Source organism: Mesoplodon bidens (assembly GCF_964165515.1).
Source record: "Mesoplodon bidens genome assembly, chromosome: 2".
In the NCBI taxonomy this organism is placed as follows: domain Eukaryota; kingdom Metazoa; phylum Chordata; class Mammalia; order Artiodactyla; family Ziphiidae; genus Mesoplodon; species Mesoplodon bidens.
In genome coordinates, this window is record NC_138177.1 from 110,955,595 (window position 1) to 110,968,734 (window position 13,140).

Below are 13,140 nucleotides of genomic sequence, written 5' to 3' on the forward strand. Positions count from 1 at the left end.
GTCCTCCCACTTCAGCCTCTTAGTAACTGTGAAGCCTTGAGCAAATTACTTCTTTTCTCCGGGCTCCATCTGCATAATGGTGGGCGTTGTACTAGGTAAACTGTAAGGTTCCCTCACAATTTTACTACATAAATTGAAGAAACAGAAACCGTCCATCTTTTCAGAAGGTATTATATTATTAGAGAATGGTGTTATCCACTTATTTTATATGTTTCAAGACAAATATTTCTAAAGGTGGTTTTCCCTTTTTTCGGTTGGTTTCTAGGAGTAAAGTAATACTTTGCATTTATCAAATATGAGATGATTCTTTTGTGTATTTTGAAATTGACATATCTAGAAATAGACATAATTTGTTTGAAATTTAAGATAACTGGTTTGTGCCTTCTGAAATATAAAATGTATTCCTGTTTTATGAAAGAAACCATTCAGAATGGTTTTACTACTACTAATATAGCCTCAAATTTTTAATTTTGGGGTCTTTAGACACATGAATGTATGTGGGAAGTTTTTTCCAAGAATACTACATTCGGTGTATTTTCTGAGTTTAGAACACAAATTTATACTGTTATTTTGGAGCACCTCAGATCTCTGAAATGGCAAATTGGACTCTTGCATTATGCCTTTTACTCATGAATTTACAATGATTTGGGCTTGATTTTCTTATATTTTTAGTGTCTTCACATGAGGAGATTAGCAACATAGTACACAGTAGACTTTAGAGTCAATTTCTTAGCTGCTTTCACATCTGTAAATTGGAGCTAATGATAGCTACTGTGTAGTTGTGACCTTAGTGTATTAATTTACCTAGACACTAACTGGAGTGTAGGAAGGAATCAGCATATAGTAGCAATTGTAAAAGTAATACATTCTCATCATAAAAAAATTTAAAGGAAAAATAGCACCTTTAATTCCACTACACAGAGACAACCACTGATAATATTTTATGTTTTCTTCTAATCATGTGTCCTTTTTTCAATCAATAAAGTAAAACATAATATTAAATACTTATATAAAAGTATAAAAAGTTACATGACTCTCCTCAAGTTAAACATTATTCATCTCTGTAAATAAAGGCACACACTTTTTTCTACAGCTAGCTTTTTTCTATTTAACAATATATTATGGACATCTTACTTGTTAATGCAAATCTGCCTCGCTTTGTTTAAGTAGTATATTTCAACTATGACTACTATATCCTAATTTATTTAATTATTCCAATATTCATGAACATTTTTAGCTAATTTCTAGATTTTAATTATTACAAATAATGCTGTTATAAACATCCTTGAATAAATTGTTTTGTGTGCTTATGTGAATTTTTCTGTATGATAAATTCCTAGAAAGTGGAATTACTGGATCAGAGACTACATGCATTTATACTTTTGAAGGAAACTTCAAATTGTCCTCCCCAAAAAAGTACTACTTTGTACCTTCCACAAAAATGTATGAGTGCCTATTTTAGTTATACTGCACTTTAATTGAATATTATTAAACTTTTTTGCATATCTGATTAGAGGTTGAACAGTTGAATTTTTTCATTTAATGTGCCTGCTTATATCTCATTTTGATCTGTTGCATGCATTGTAAATATTTTCTCCAGTCTTTTCACCCTTAATTTTGTCTTCCAGTCATTTTTGATGCATTTTAAACAGTTGTAAATAAAATTCTATAAAACATAGAGATAGGGCTTCCCTGGTGGCGCACTGGTTGTGAGTCCACCTGCCGATGCAGGGGACACGGGTTCGTGCCCCAGTCTGGGAAGATCCCACATGCCGCAGAGCGGCTAGGCCCATGAGCCATGGCCGCTGAGTCTGTGCATCCGGAGCCTGTGCTCCACAACGGGAGAGGCCACAACAGTGAGAGGCCCGCGTACCACAAAAAAAAACAAAAAACAAAAAAAACATAGAGATAGTAAAATGGAGTGGTTAAGAGCACAAACTGGAGCTAGGCTGCCTGGATTCAGATTTCTAACCAGCTGCTTCCTAACCATGTGATATTAAGCTAAGCCACCTAACTTCTTTGTGCTTCAGTTTCCTCATCTATAAAGTAGGGCTAGTAATAATAAGCTAGGGATACGCCAGTTTTCATTTTCATTTGTAGTAAATGAGAATACCTGGGCTTCCCTGGTGGTGCAGTGGTTGAGAGTCCGCCTGCTGATGTAGGGGACACGGGTTCGTGCACCAGTCCGGGAGGATCCCACATGCGGCGGAGTGGCTGGGCCCGTGAGCCATGGCCACTGAGCCTGCGCGTCCGGAGCCTGTGCTCTGCAATGGGAGAAGCCACAGCAGTGAGAGGCCCGCGTACCGCAAAAAAAAAAAAAAAAAGAAGAATACCTGTTTAAACATCTCACTAGCACTGAGTTGTCTCTTTTTTAAAAAATTTTGTTGCTGTTTTGGAAGGTGGAAATGGTATTTTGTTTTAATTTGATTTTATTTAATTGCTACTTCGATATGGAATATTTGGCCACATGTTTCAGAATAATATCTTAAAATTCAAGGGTGAAGTTTGACTTAATTCAATCTGTGGTAGTAAGATGATCTTTCATTTTTATAACTATTTTGGTGAAATAATTCAGAATAATTTGGTGAAATAAATAATTGAAATCTATGGAACAGAATTTTTCTATTTGTTCTTTGTTAAATTTCCCATTATTATTTCTAAATGGAAAAATGCCACAAACTGAATTTAAAATGTCTGTGTTTGGGTGTTTGATGAATAGTAAAGGTTTAAGGTGAATTCCCAGTTAGTTGATAGCCATACTTAGAATATTCTGCTTAGTTGGTTGATAGCTTGGAAATCTCTTCAGTGTGTTCCTATATTTTGTTCATTCTTGTTCAGCATTTTCATCAGTGACTTAGATCATGATATCTTATCTTGGCGCTGTGATGTTTTGAGTCACAGAGTTCTTTGTCGTGAGTGGCTGGCGTGTGTATTATAGGATGTTTAGCAGCATCCCTGGCTTCTACTGACTAGATTTTGGTAACACCCACACACACACCCACACACACACATCCCCTGGGATGGGGGCAGTGGGGAGAGGCAAAATTTGAGAGCCACTGATTTAGATGAATACGGAAGACATACTTTTTTTTTTTTTTTCTGCCGTACGCGGGCCTCTCACTGTTGTGGCTTCTCCTGTTGCGGAGCACAGGCTCCAGACACGCAGGCTCAGCGGCCATGGCTCACAGGCCCAGCCGCTCTGCTGCATGTGGGATCTTCCCGGACCGGGGCACGAACCCGTGTCCCCTGCATCGGCAGGCAGACTCTCAACCACTGCTCCACCAGGGAAGCCCAGACATACTTATTGAACTTGATGTTTGGCAAGATCAGGATTGCAGAAAATTTTGATTGCTAAAAGGTGATATATGAGTAGCAAGATAAATATATATGGTCCTGTACTTTACTCTTAGGGGGGAAAAGTGAAGAAAGGCATTTAGAAGTGCCTTTTTTTGTAATATCTGTGTTTTCTCAGACATTCATATGAAAACGATAAAAATTTTAGGTGATCGTAGTGTTATTTGCTGGAAGGAGGGAAGAAGAGGATGCTACATCTTATCAAAGAATTATTTTTACCTCCCACATCGCCAGTATTGTGTTTTTAAGAGACTTGTTTTCAATGCTTTTTTAAACTTTTAAAAGTGGTTAAGGTTTTGACTGAGATAAACCTGAATTTGAATATTGCCTCTACATATGGTTCACGTTAGGTGACCTCAGGCAAGAGCGAATTTACTGGGTTGTTGAGGGGAGTAAATGAAATAATACCTAAATTAATACCTGGCACTTAGTAGATAATGTGCAATGTTAATAAACGATCTGCATTCTCTTACTGGAAATCTTTGGGGATATGTTACGTTTACTATATTATATTCATCCCTAGTAGGTCTGGGGCAGCATTATATAATCAAACAGTACTATTTCTGCAGTGAAACCTACAAATGTTTACATTTTAATGGGAAAATAATGACTGTAAATGAGCTCAGTCAGGTTTCTGCTGCTGGAGGAGTTATGAAAATATTTCAATTTCAGAGATTCAAGGTTTGGAATTATTCGTATGCGATCTTGGTCCTGTACTAAGATTATTATAATTACGCCCTAGGTATTAAATTGTTCCTTTGTTTGTTTAAGCAGCTTGAGCTACAGTATACACAAGAACTCAAATTGAAGTTCTTTAATGTTCCACAATGTTCATTGCAGCACTGTTTACAATAGCCAGGACATGGAAGCAACCTAGGTGTCCATCGACAGATGAATGGATAAAGAAGATGTGGCAAATATATGCAATGGAATATTACTCAGCCATAAAAAGAAATGAAATTGAGTTATTTATAGTGAGGTGGATGGACCTAGAGTCTGTCATACAGAGTGAAGTAAGCTGGAAAGAGAAAAACAAATGCCATATGCTAACACATATATATGGAATCTAAAAAAAAAAAAAAATGGTTCTGATGAACCTAGGGGCAGGATAGGAATAAAGACGCAGACGTAGAGAATGGACTTGAGGACACGGGGAAGGGGAAGCTGGGACAGTGAGAGAGTAGCACTGACATATATACACTACTAAATGTAGAGTAGATAGCTAGTGGAAAGCAGCTGCATTGCACGGGGAGATCAGTTCAGTGCTTTGTGACCACCTAGAGGGGTGGGATAGGGAGGGTGGGAGGGAGACACAAGAGGGAGAGGATATGGGGATATATGTATACATATAGCTGATTCACTTTGTTATATAGCAGAAACTAACACAACATTATAAAGCAATTATACTCCAATAAAGATGTTAAAAAAAAAATTAAATGTTCCAGTGGTAACTTTTGAGCATTCTGACTGAAGAATTCTTTGTGGTGTTTTTGTAACTTTTCTGTAAAGTTTGAAATTACTTGAAAATAAAACGTTTTTTAAAAACAATTAAATAGCCACATATGAAGTGTGACTAAAGCCCATTCTGCTTGAATTACCTCTGTAGGACTAACAGCAGGTTATGTGGTAGCAAGTGCATTAGGTACCTTAGAATCATAGGTTCATTTTAAGCCAGGCATCCTTTATGGTAGGAGTTTTTGACTAGTATGACTTCAAACCTCTTAAAATCATATGCAAAATTATGTGATACGTGAATTTTTCTAAGACTAGGAACCATAATTTTCACTTTATAGTCAAAGTGGGATATAACACTAACCAGCCTGTGATGTCAAAAGTGTATTTAATATCAGTAGCAAGGAATTTTAGAGGACTGGTGAATTTGCTGGAACGTCATAATGGATAACTTTAATGAACAAAGAAAAGTTAAGGGATGCTTATATTAAGAATTAGTTGGAAAAAAAAAAAAAAAAGAATTAGTTGAGCCAATACGAAAAAGACATTCTCTGTTAAAAATAGAGGAGCTTGGTAAGGAAATGTGTGCAATATAAGGCTCCCCTACTTATTTTATAGCAGATCCCAAACTACTTCTTTTAAATTGTGACTCTTTCAAAGGTAACTTCTCTGCCTCATCTCTTACGTGGGGCATGTTAACTTGATGTTTACTTTCACCCAATGCTAATCAAAAACTATTGAAAGAAATATGAAAGTTCTCTATGAAGAAAACTTAAATTCTACTGAATGGCTTAAAAGAATTGAACAAATGGGGAGAAAGGACCATGTTATTAAGAGACTCAATATTATAGAAATAACATTTATTTCTTAAATGAATGATCTTTAAATCTGATATGATCCCAATGAAAATATTAATGGGATTTTGTTTGGTTTTGATTTCGGATTTTTTAATATTTTTTTTTGGAGAAGGAAAGGATTCATGATAAAATGACTTAAGTTCATTTGGAAGAGTAAACATGGGAGAAGCACGAGGAGAACCTGGGAAAAGAAAGAGTAATAAGGCTGGACTCATTAAAATGTATGAAATTTTAGTAAAGTTTTATGGTGTTGATGTAGGAATGAACAGTTAGTTCAGATAACAGAGAATAGACATGAGGCTACTTGGCACTCTGGTATATGATCAGGTAGTATTTCAAATTAATACAGAGAATGACTTATTCAATAAATGGGGTTGAGACTGTTTGCCATTTGACAGGTTTTTTTACCAGAACTTCCAGGTGGAATTAAAATCTTTTTCTTCCCATTTTATTGAGATATAATTGACATACAGCACTGTATAAGTGTAAGGTGTACAGCATAGTGATTTGATTTATGTACATCATGAAGTGATTATCACAATAAATTTCATGAACATCCGTCATCTCATAGATACAAAATTAAAGAAATAGAAAAAAAGTTATTTTCCTGTGATGAAAGTGCTTGGAATTTACTCTCTGAACAACTTTGATACATAACACACAACAGTGTTGATTATATTTACCATGTTGTATATTACATCCTTAGTATTTATTTATCTTATAACTGGAAGTTTGTAACTTTTGACTACCTTTGTCCAATTCCCCCTCCTCCTCCCCTCTCTCTGGTAACCAGAAATCTGATCTCTTTTTCTATGAATAAGTTTATTTTTGAAGAATAAGTGACCTATAACATTATGTTAGTAAAATTTTAAACTTAAAATAGAATTAAAAATATGGGAATATTTTCATAATTTTGAAGAGAGGAACATCCCATCCAAAGCCATAAAGGAAAAAAAACTAAATTTACATAATTTTTTTAAAAAAGTGGCCAAAAAAGACCATAATAAAATCAAAAGACTACCAGACCCGCTTCCAAAAAAAATCTTTAAACATATATGACAGTGCTTATGCATTAATAAAAAAGACTAGTAACTAATTAGGAAAGGGGCAAAGGATTAGAATAGATGGTCATAGAAAGATGTATATATATACATACACACACACACACACACACAGTATGCGTCTGACAAGCATATATTAACAATATCTAATATAGTGAAGGTATGAGCTAGCCAGACCATTTTCTTCTTCCACTGTTTTTGAGAGTAAAAACTTAGGTGTCATTTTAGAAGACAATATTTCTAAAAATGTTATACTTGCCTACTCAAGGAATTTAGCATCAAATATATTAGTACAGTTCACAGAGATATATGTACGTGTATATCTATTGCAACATTGTTTTTAATAGTGTAAAAACTGGCAACAGCTTTGAGTATCCCTCAGTATTGGGCTGAGCTAAGTTAATAGTGATGCCTTCATACAGTGGAATTCTATGCAACCATTAAACAAAAACAATTAGATACAGAAGTATTGTCATGGAATGACATCCATGATATTGAGTATGTTCAGTTAAAAAATAATGTTGGAGTTTAAATAGTTGTCTGAAAGATATGAAGCTCACTTTTCCTATTGACGTAAAATTTACGGGCAATGAAATGCACAAATCTTAAGTGTATATTTGTTGAGTTTTGACAAATGCATATACCAGTATAACCCAGTCCCTGTAAATATATAAAATATTACCATCACCCAAGAAAGGTTTTTCCTAGTTATCTCCTCTCCTCCTCAGATAACCTATTCTAATTTTCACCCTGAAGATGAATTTTGCTTGTTTTAAAATTTCATATATATGAATCATATAGGTCACCCTTATTTTGAATGATAGTTTAGCTGAATATGAAGTATCTCAAGTTGACATTTATTTTAGTACTTCAGTTTATTTATTCCACTGTTTTCTTACTTCTTTTGCCCTTATTGAGAACACTGATGTTTTATACAATCTTTCTATGTCAGTTGCTTTTAAGTTCTTCACGTTTGTCTTTGGGGTGATTTATCTTCCTTTGGATTTGCTGTGCTTTCTGCATAATTCTGGAAAATTCTAATACATTATCTTAATTTTTTATTTCTCTGTCCATCTTACCTACCTTCTGGGTAATTCATTCAGGTGTATCAACCAAGTCACTTTCCCTCCTTAACCGTGTCTAATTGATATTTAGCCCATGTACTGAGTGGGCTTTTTGTTTGTGTTTCAGTTACACTTTTCATTTCTTGAAGTTCTGTTCCTTTCCCAAATCTATCTGGTCTTTTAGGTAGAATGTATTCCTTTCTCATGTTTTGACCTCCCATTTTATTCAATAATTTAGTGCATTTGTTATTTGTGTAAATAATTCTGTCTGAATTTCTTGGAAATTTGTTACTGCTGTCTGCTGTTTCTGCTGACTCTTCATTTTGATGGCTTGTTTCCCTTTTTTTTTCTAAAATGTAATTATGAACTCAAGTTCATGTAGGAGGTGGTATGCATTTGCTTATGCCAGATACCCATCGCACCAATCCAGGACCCTCTTTAATTTCTTAGTCTGAAGTTTATCAGACTGTACTACTGATAATAATTTGAACCCCAAACCCATTTGAGGAGTCCATACTTATTCATTCTCAATTGAAACCTTTCCCCCACCTCCTATACCTTTTTCTCTCTCTAGACCTCAAGCTGAGGTGGACAGGTTTCCTCATTGTCTCCCTTTGCTGATTGGCAGAATTTTTCTGGTTCACTCTTTCACTGCATAGTTTTATGCAGTGATCTCAGTTTGAGGTCTCCAGCTAATGTGAGATCAGTATCTTGTCTCATGTCCCGCAGTGACTGTTGAAACATAAGCCTTTTGGTTACCAAGCCTCTTGATTACTTGGAGGCAAAGGCCTCCAGAGCAGGTATAGCTTCCACATTCCACTATGGTTTTTAGTTCCTGCTTCCTTTTGGCCCCTGAAAATTTTTCATACTTTTTGATGAGCTCAGTATGTTTGCTGTATTTCTCCAGGATTTCTTATTGTGTGCCTTGACAGAGTTTTCAGATGATCTTCTCTGCCAAGTTGCCCTAATTGCTTAAAATAAGTAGTGGCCCCAAAGGGAAGGTCAGTTGTCGAAGACAGATGGATCAGGAAGGCATGATAAGTACTTGTTCACCTAACAATTCTACTTTTAGGAATTTATCTGATATATATATAACCATACATATGGTGCAACATTGTTTGTAATAGCAAAAGAGTAGTATGAATCTAAATATCCATCAATAGTGGACTGCTTAAATAAATTATGGTACGCCTTTAAAATGGGGGAAAAATTCAGCAGCTCTAAATGTATGAGTATTGGAATGGTTGCCAGAAATACTAAGTGAATAAAGATAAATACAGAACTATGTTCATTGTGTGCTACCATTGTGTGAAAAGTAAAGGTTATATCCGTATATACTTATATTATAAACTATTAATAGTAGTTATCTTAAGGGAGGGAAATTGGGTAGAGGGGGACAGGGATGGGAATTACATGCCCTTTTGTACCTTTTTTGAATTTTAGACCATGTGCATGTAATACTTAAGAATAAATAAATAACTTTTTAAAATAATAATTTTAAAAGACATTGATGGATGTGGGCAGGACCATTATACATTTTGAGTTGTAAATATATTCAATAGTCTTTGAAAAGTATTCTGGTACTGTCATATAAAATTCCATGTTTTTATCCACGGCTGCATCTTTTCAGTTGTGTTTTAGTGTTTTGCTACAGAAAGCCATGGATAGCAAACCTGGAGATTATCTTGGTTGTGTTTGAATATCACATCTCATTTGGTTGCCCAAGTCCCTCATTTTATTTTCCTGGCTATTTGGGCCTGAGGATTCAGCAGTGAGGGGGAATATATTTTGACTTGTCATTTGGAAAAAAGAATTGGATTGAGAGACTCCTCCCCAGTAATATCTTTAGCTTAACTCCAGGCATGTACTCTCTTGTGTGGTCTAACCTCCCATTCCCTAGGAATGGACCCAACTTTTGACCTTCATCTTCTGGCAGTTTGTCTCCACATGACTTCGACCCTCATTTCGAAGCAGCCCAGTCCTTCTTCATTCCTTTACAACTGTCAGCTTAGAGCTGAGTTGCTATCTTCCTTTTGGCCCAGAGTTCTTAGGCTCTCTGTCTAGGGGTCTCTCTTAAACTTAGAGTATTAAGATAGTGGAAGTGTTCCCATTATTGAACAACAGTGTGAATTGCTATTTGAGCTCCAGTCCTATTTTAGAAGCTAGCCACTAGATGTCTCTCTTGTAAAGAAATAACCTTTTATAGATTCTTAAAATTACTTTTTGTAAGAGTGTCTGTATGTGTGTAACTGAGTCACTTTGCTGTATGCAGAGATCGGCACAGTATTGTAAATCAACTCTATTTCAATAAAAAAAAATTTTAATTATTTTTTGCTCTTTGGATAAAATTACAGCATTCAAATTTTATTGCGATGATATACATATCCACCTCTGTATTAACGTCAGTAGCACTTTTTTCTTTAAACAATTATGTGGCAATACATTTCTTAAAGCACAGGTTTTTTGGTTTTGTTTTTGTGGGTTTGGTTTTTTTGGGGGGTATGGTGTCTTATAAGTAGTATAGGTTTGTACTTTGTTGCAAACTAACTTTAGAAAAGAGCAAAGGAAAATGAAATGGATTTAGCAGTTGTGGTCATGGTGAGAGAGGTAGATTTGGGGGGATTACATAATAGGTGCTCAGTACAAACTTGTTAACTAATTAAAAATGATTAGCTCTATGGTTTCTCTCCGATAACTGCTTTGATACAGTCTGATGAAAAAATTCAAAGCAACAGCAAGGACTTAACACTTCTATTCTTTCACACTGGTTTTCTAATGGTTCCTCAGTCACTCAGGTATTTCCTTACTGGGGCCATGTAGACAGTGGTAAGAAGGAGGTTCTTATGCCACAGCATCACAGAGGGTATATCTTTCCACAGCAACAGTTAGCCAGCATTCATACAAATGGAAACCAAACATTCTTGATCATATCAGGGTCCCCATACTGGTTCAGTTAGGGAAGTCCCTCCTCAGTCACCAAGTCTGCTTCTTCATGTTATGCCTCAGGAATGAGTCCCTTTCCACTTCCTTCACTGCAGCATCTATCAGCTGTCTTCTCCCATGCAGGCCCAACTTGTCTCACCTGGGACCATTGGGGAACTTCTAAGAGCTCTCCCTACCTTCAGTGTCTTCTCACCTCAGTCACTCTTGTACATTGATGCCAGATACATCTTCCTAAAGCATGTTTTTAGTATGATGGTCGCCTGCTCAGAATCTTTTAATGCTTCTTGTACCCACAGGAGTCATTAGCTCAGAGATACCTTCATTGATCATAGGCAGAATTGCCAGTAGGTGAAATCTGTCATCTCATGTGGCTTTGGATGGACTGCCTGAAGCTCTCAAGTGTTGTACTCTATTCCATGGCCTAAAATTAACTTCCTTTCTTTATCCCCCCCCCATTTGAAATTGCTACTTTTCAGGCAGTTGGAAATATCTCTTTCAAGTATTTCTCATTACCCAAAATAATGAAGGGTCTTCCTCAGTGTCTTTACTTTTTACAAGAGGAATAATAATATATTTAATAATTTTCAAATGTTTATTTTGTATTAAACATGACAAAATTTAATTTAATTTTTATGTGTAAGGGAGTTTTCTTGGCAAGTTATTTACCTCTCTGTGCCCCTTGCCTTATTTGTAAGATGCGGACAATAATGTGCCAGTTTTGTGTAAATGGTTTTCAATCTAGAGTATACATCAGAATTAACTGGGACAATTTCAAAATGCAGATACCTGGGCCCGACCAATAGAATTCCTAAGTCATTGAGCCTAGGGTAGAGCTTAGGTATCTTTACATTATAAAAGAACCAGATGAGGCTGTGCATATGTAGGGGCAGAGGATATATGGGAAATCTCTGTACCTTCCTCTTGATTTTGCTGTGCACCTAAAGGGCTCTAAAATAATTTGTCTTTAATTTTTAAAAAAAAGGCACTAGGTGATTCTGATGTTTATCTCTACCTGAAAAACACTGACCTATATGCCAGTAAGTCACTGTCCTTCTTCTCAAGTAGTTCAGTGGGAAGACAAGACAGCAAACTTTCATAACGTAGTGTGGTGAATGCTCTGATGGAAGATACATGGAGCGTTGTGGGAGCACAAAGGAGGGCTCAGTGCCCCAGCCTTGGGGAAGTGTTATTCCTTAAGAGCTGGGGACTGGAAAGTCCTCCCAAGAGAAGATAGAATTTGAGCAAAATTATTGAAGGACAAGGAGGAGTTTTTAAGTCAGGGTTTTATCCAGACAGAGGGAAGGATAGTCTTATGGTGAGAATATCAGATGCAAAAGGAGTAGCAAATTGAAGACAATGTAAGTAGTCTGGTATATCTAGAAACTAGGGTGGGAGTTGGGAAGTGGTAGGGCATAAGACTGGAGAGAGCCCCACTGGGGCTGGGCCTTGCAGGACCTTATATGCCATGCCAGGGAGTTGAGATAGAGTCATACTTTAAGCAGAATATGTTCCTGTTCCTCTAAGGGATCCATACTAAATAGTGGATCTTCATAGTTGTCCCCAACTGAAACTGGGGAGAATGAAAACCATAATCTTATGTCTCACATCATTATGAAAATACTTTGAAAAGTTCCAGTTATATATTATATTGTATGTGTATGTATTTCCTAATGTATTCAACTAAATGTACCCGGGCTGGTTATATTCTTTTTTTTTTTTTTTTTTTTTTTTTTTGCAGTATGCGGGCCTCTCACTGTTGTGGCCTCTTCTGTTGCGGAGCACAGGCTCCGGACGCGCAGGCTCAGCAGCCATGGCTCACAGGCCCAGCCGCTCCGCGGCATGTGGGATCTTCCCAGACCCAGGCACGAACCTGTGTCCCCTGCATCGGCAGGCGGACTCTCAACCACTGCACCACCAGGGAAGCCCTGGTTATATTCTTAATCCTAGAATGTCTTCCCCTTTCATATTTCCTAGACATCTGTGCAAGTACACATGGTAGCTCATCTTCTCCATTATTTCTTCTTTGCCAGAGTTCCTATAGTACATATTTTCTCCAAAGTTAATGTGAAACAGATGCTGGCATTTAGTGCCGGTATTCAGTTTTTGTTATGCACGTATCTGCTATCCTTTCTGTGTTCTGGTGTTTCTTAGTAGGGGCTCTATTGGCATTTTGAACAGGACAGTTTTTGTTGTGTGGGACTGTCCCGTGCATTACAGGAAGGTTAGCATTTCTGGTCCCCGCCCACTATATGCCTAAAGTGCTTCCCAGCCTTGGAACAATCAAAACTGCCTAGCCACTTCCAAATGAGATTGATGCCACTCCCAGTGGAGAACTGCTTTATTAAGTGCTCAAGTATTTACAGTTATTTGAAGCAAAATGTACTTTTTCATTTCAATCTTGACCTACTA

At 36.6% G+C, this 13,140-nt stretch overlaps 1 protein-coding gene across 1 annotated transcript in view; it reads left to right on the top strand.

Annotated features, from left to right (window-relative positions):
- Positions 1-13,140, top strand: part of ZNHIT6 (zinc finger HIT-type containing 6) — a 55,824-nt gene that overhangs the window by 10,837 nt on the left and 31,847 nt on the right. The window lies entirely within an intron of this gene.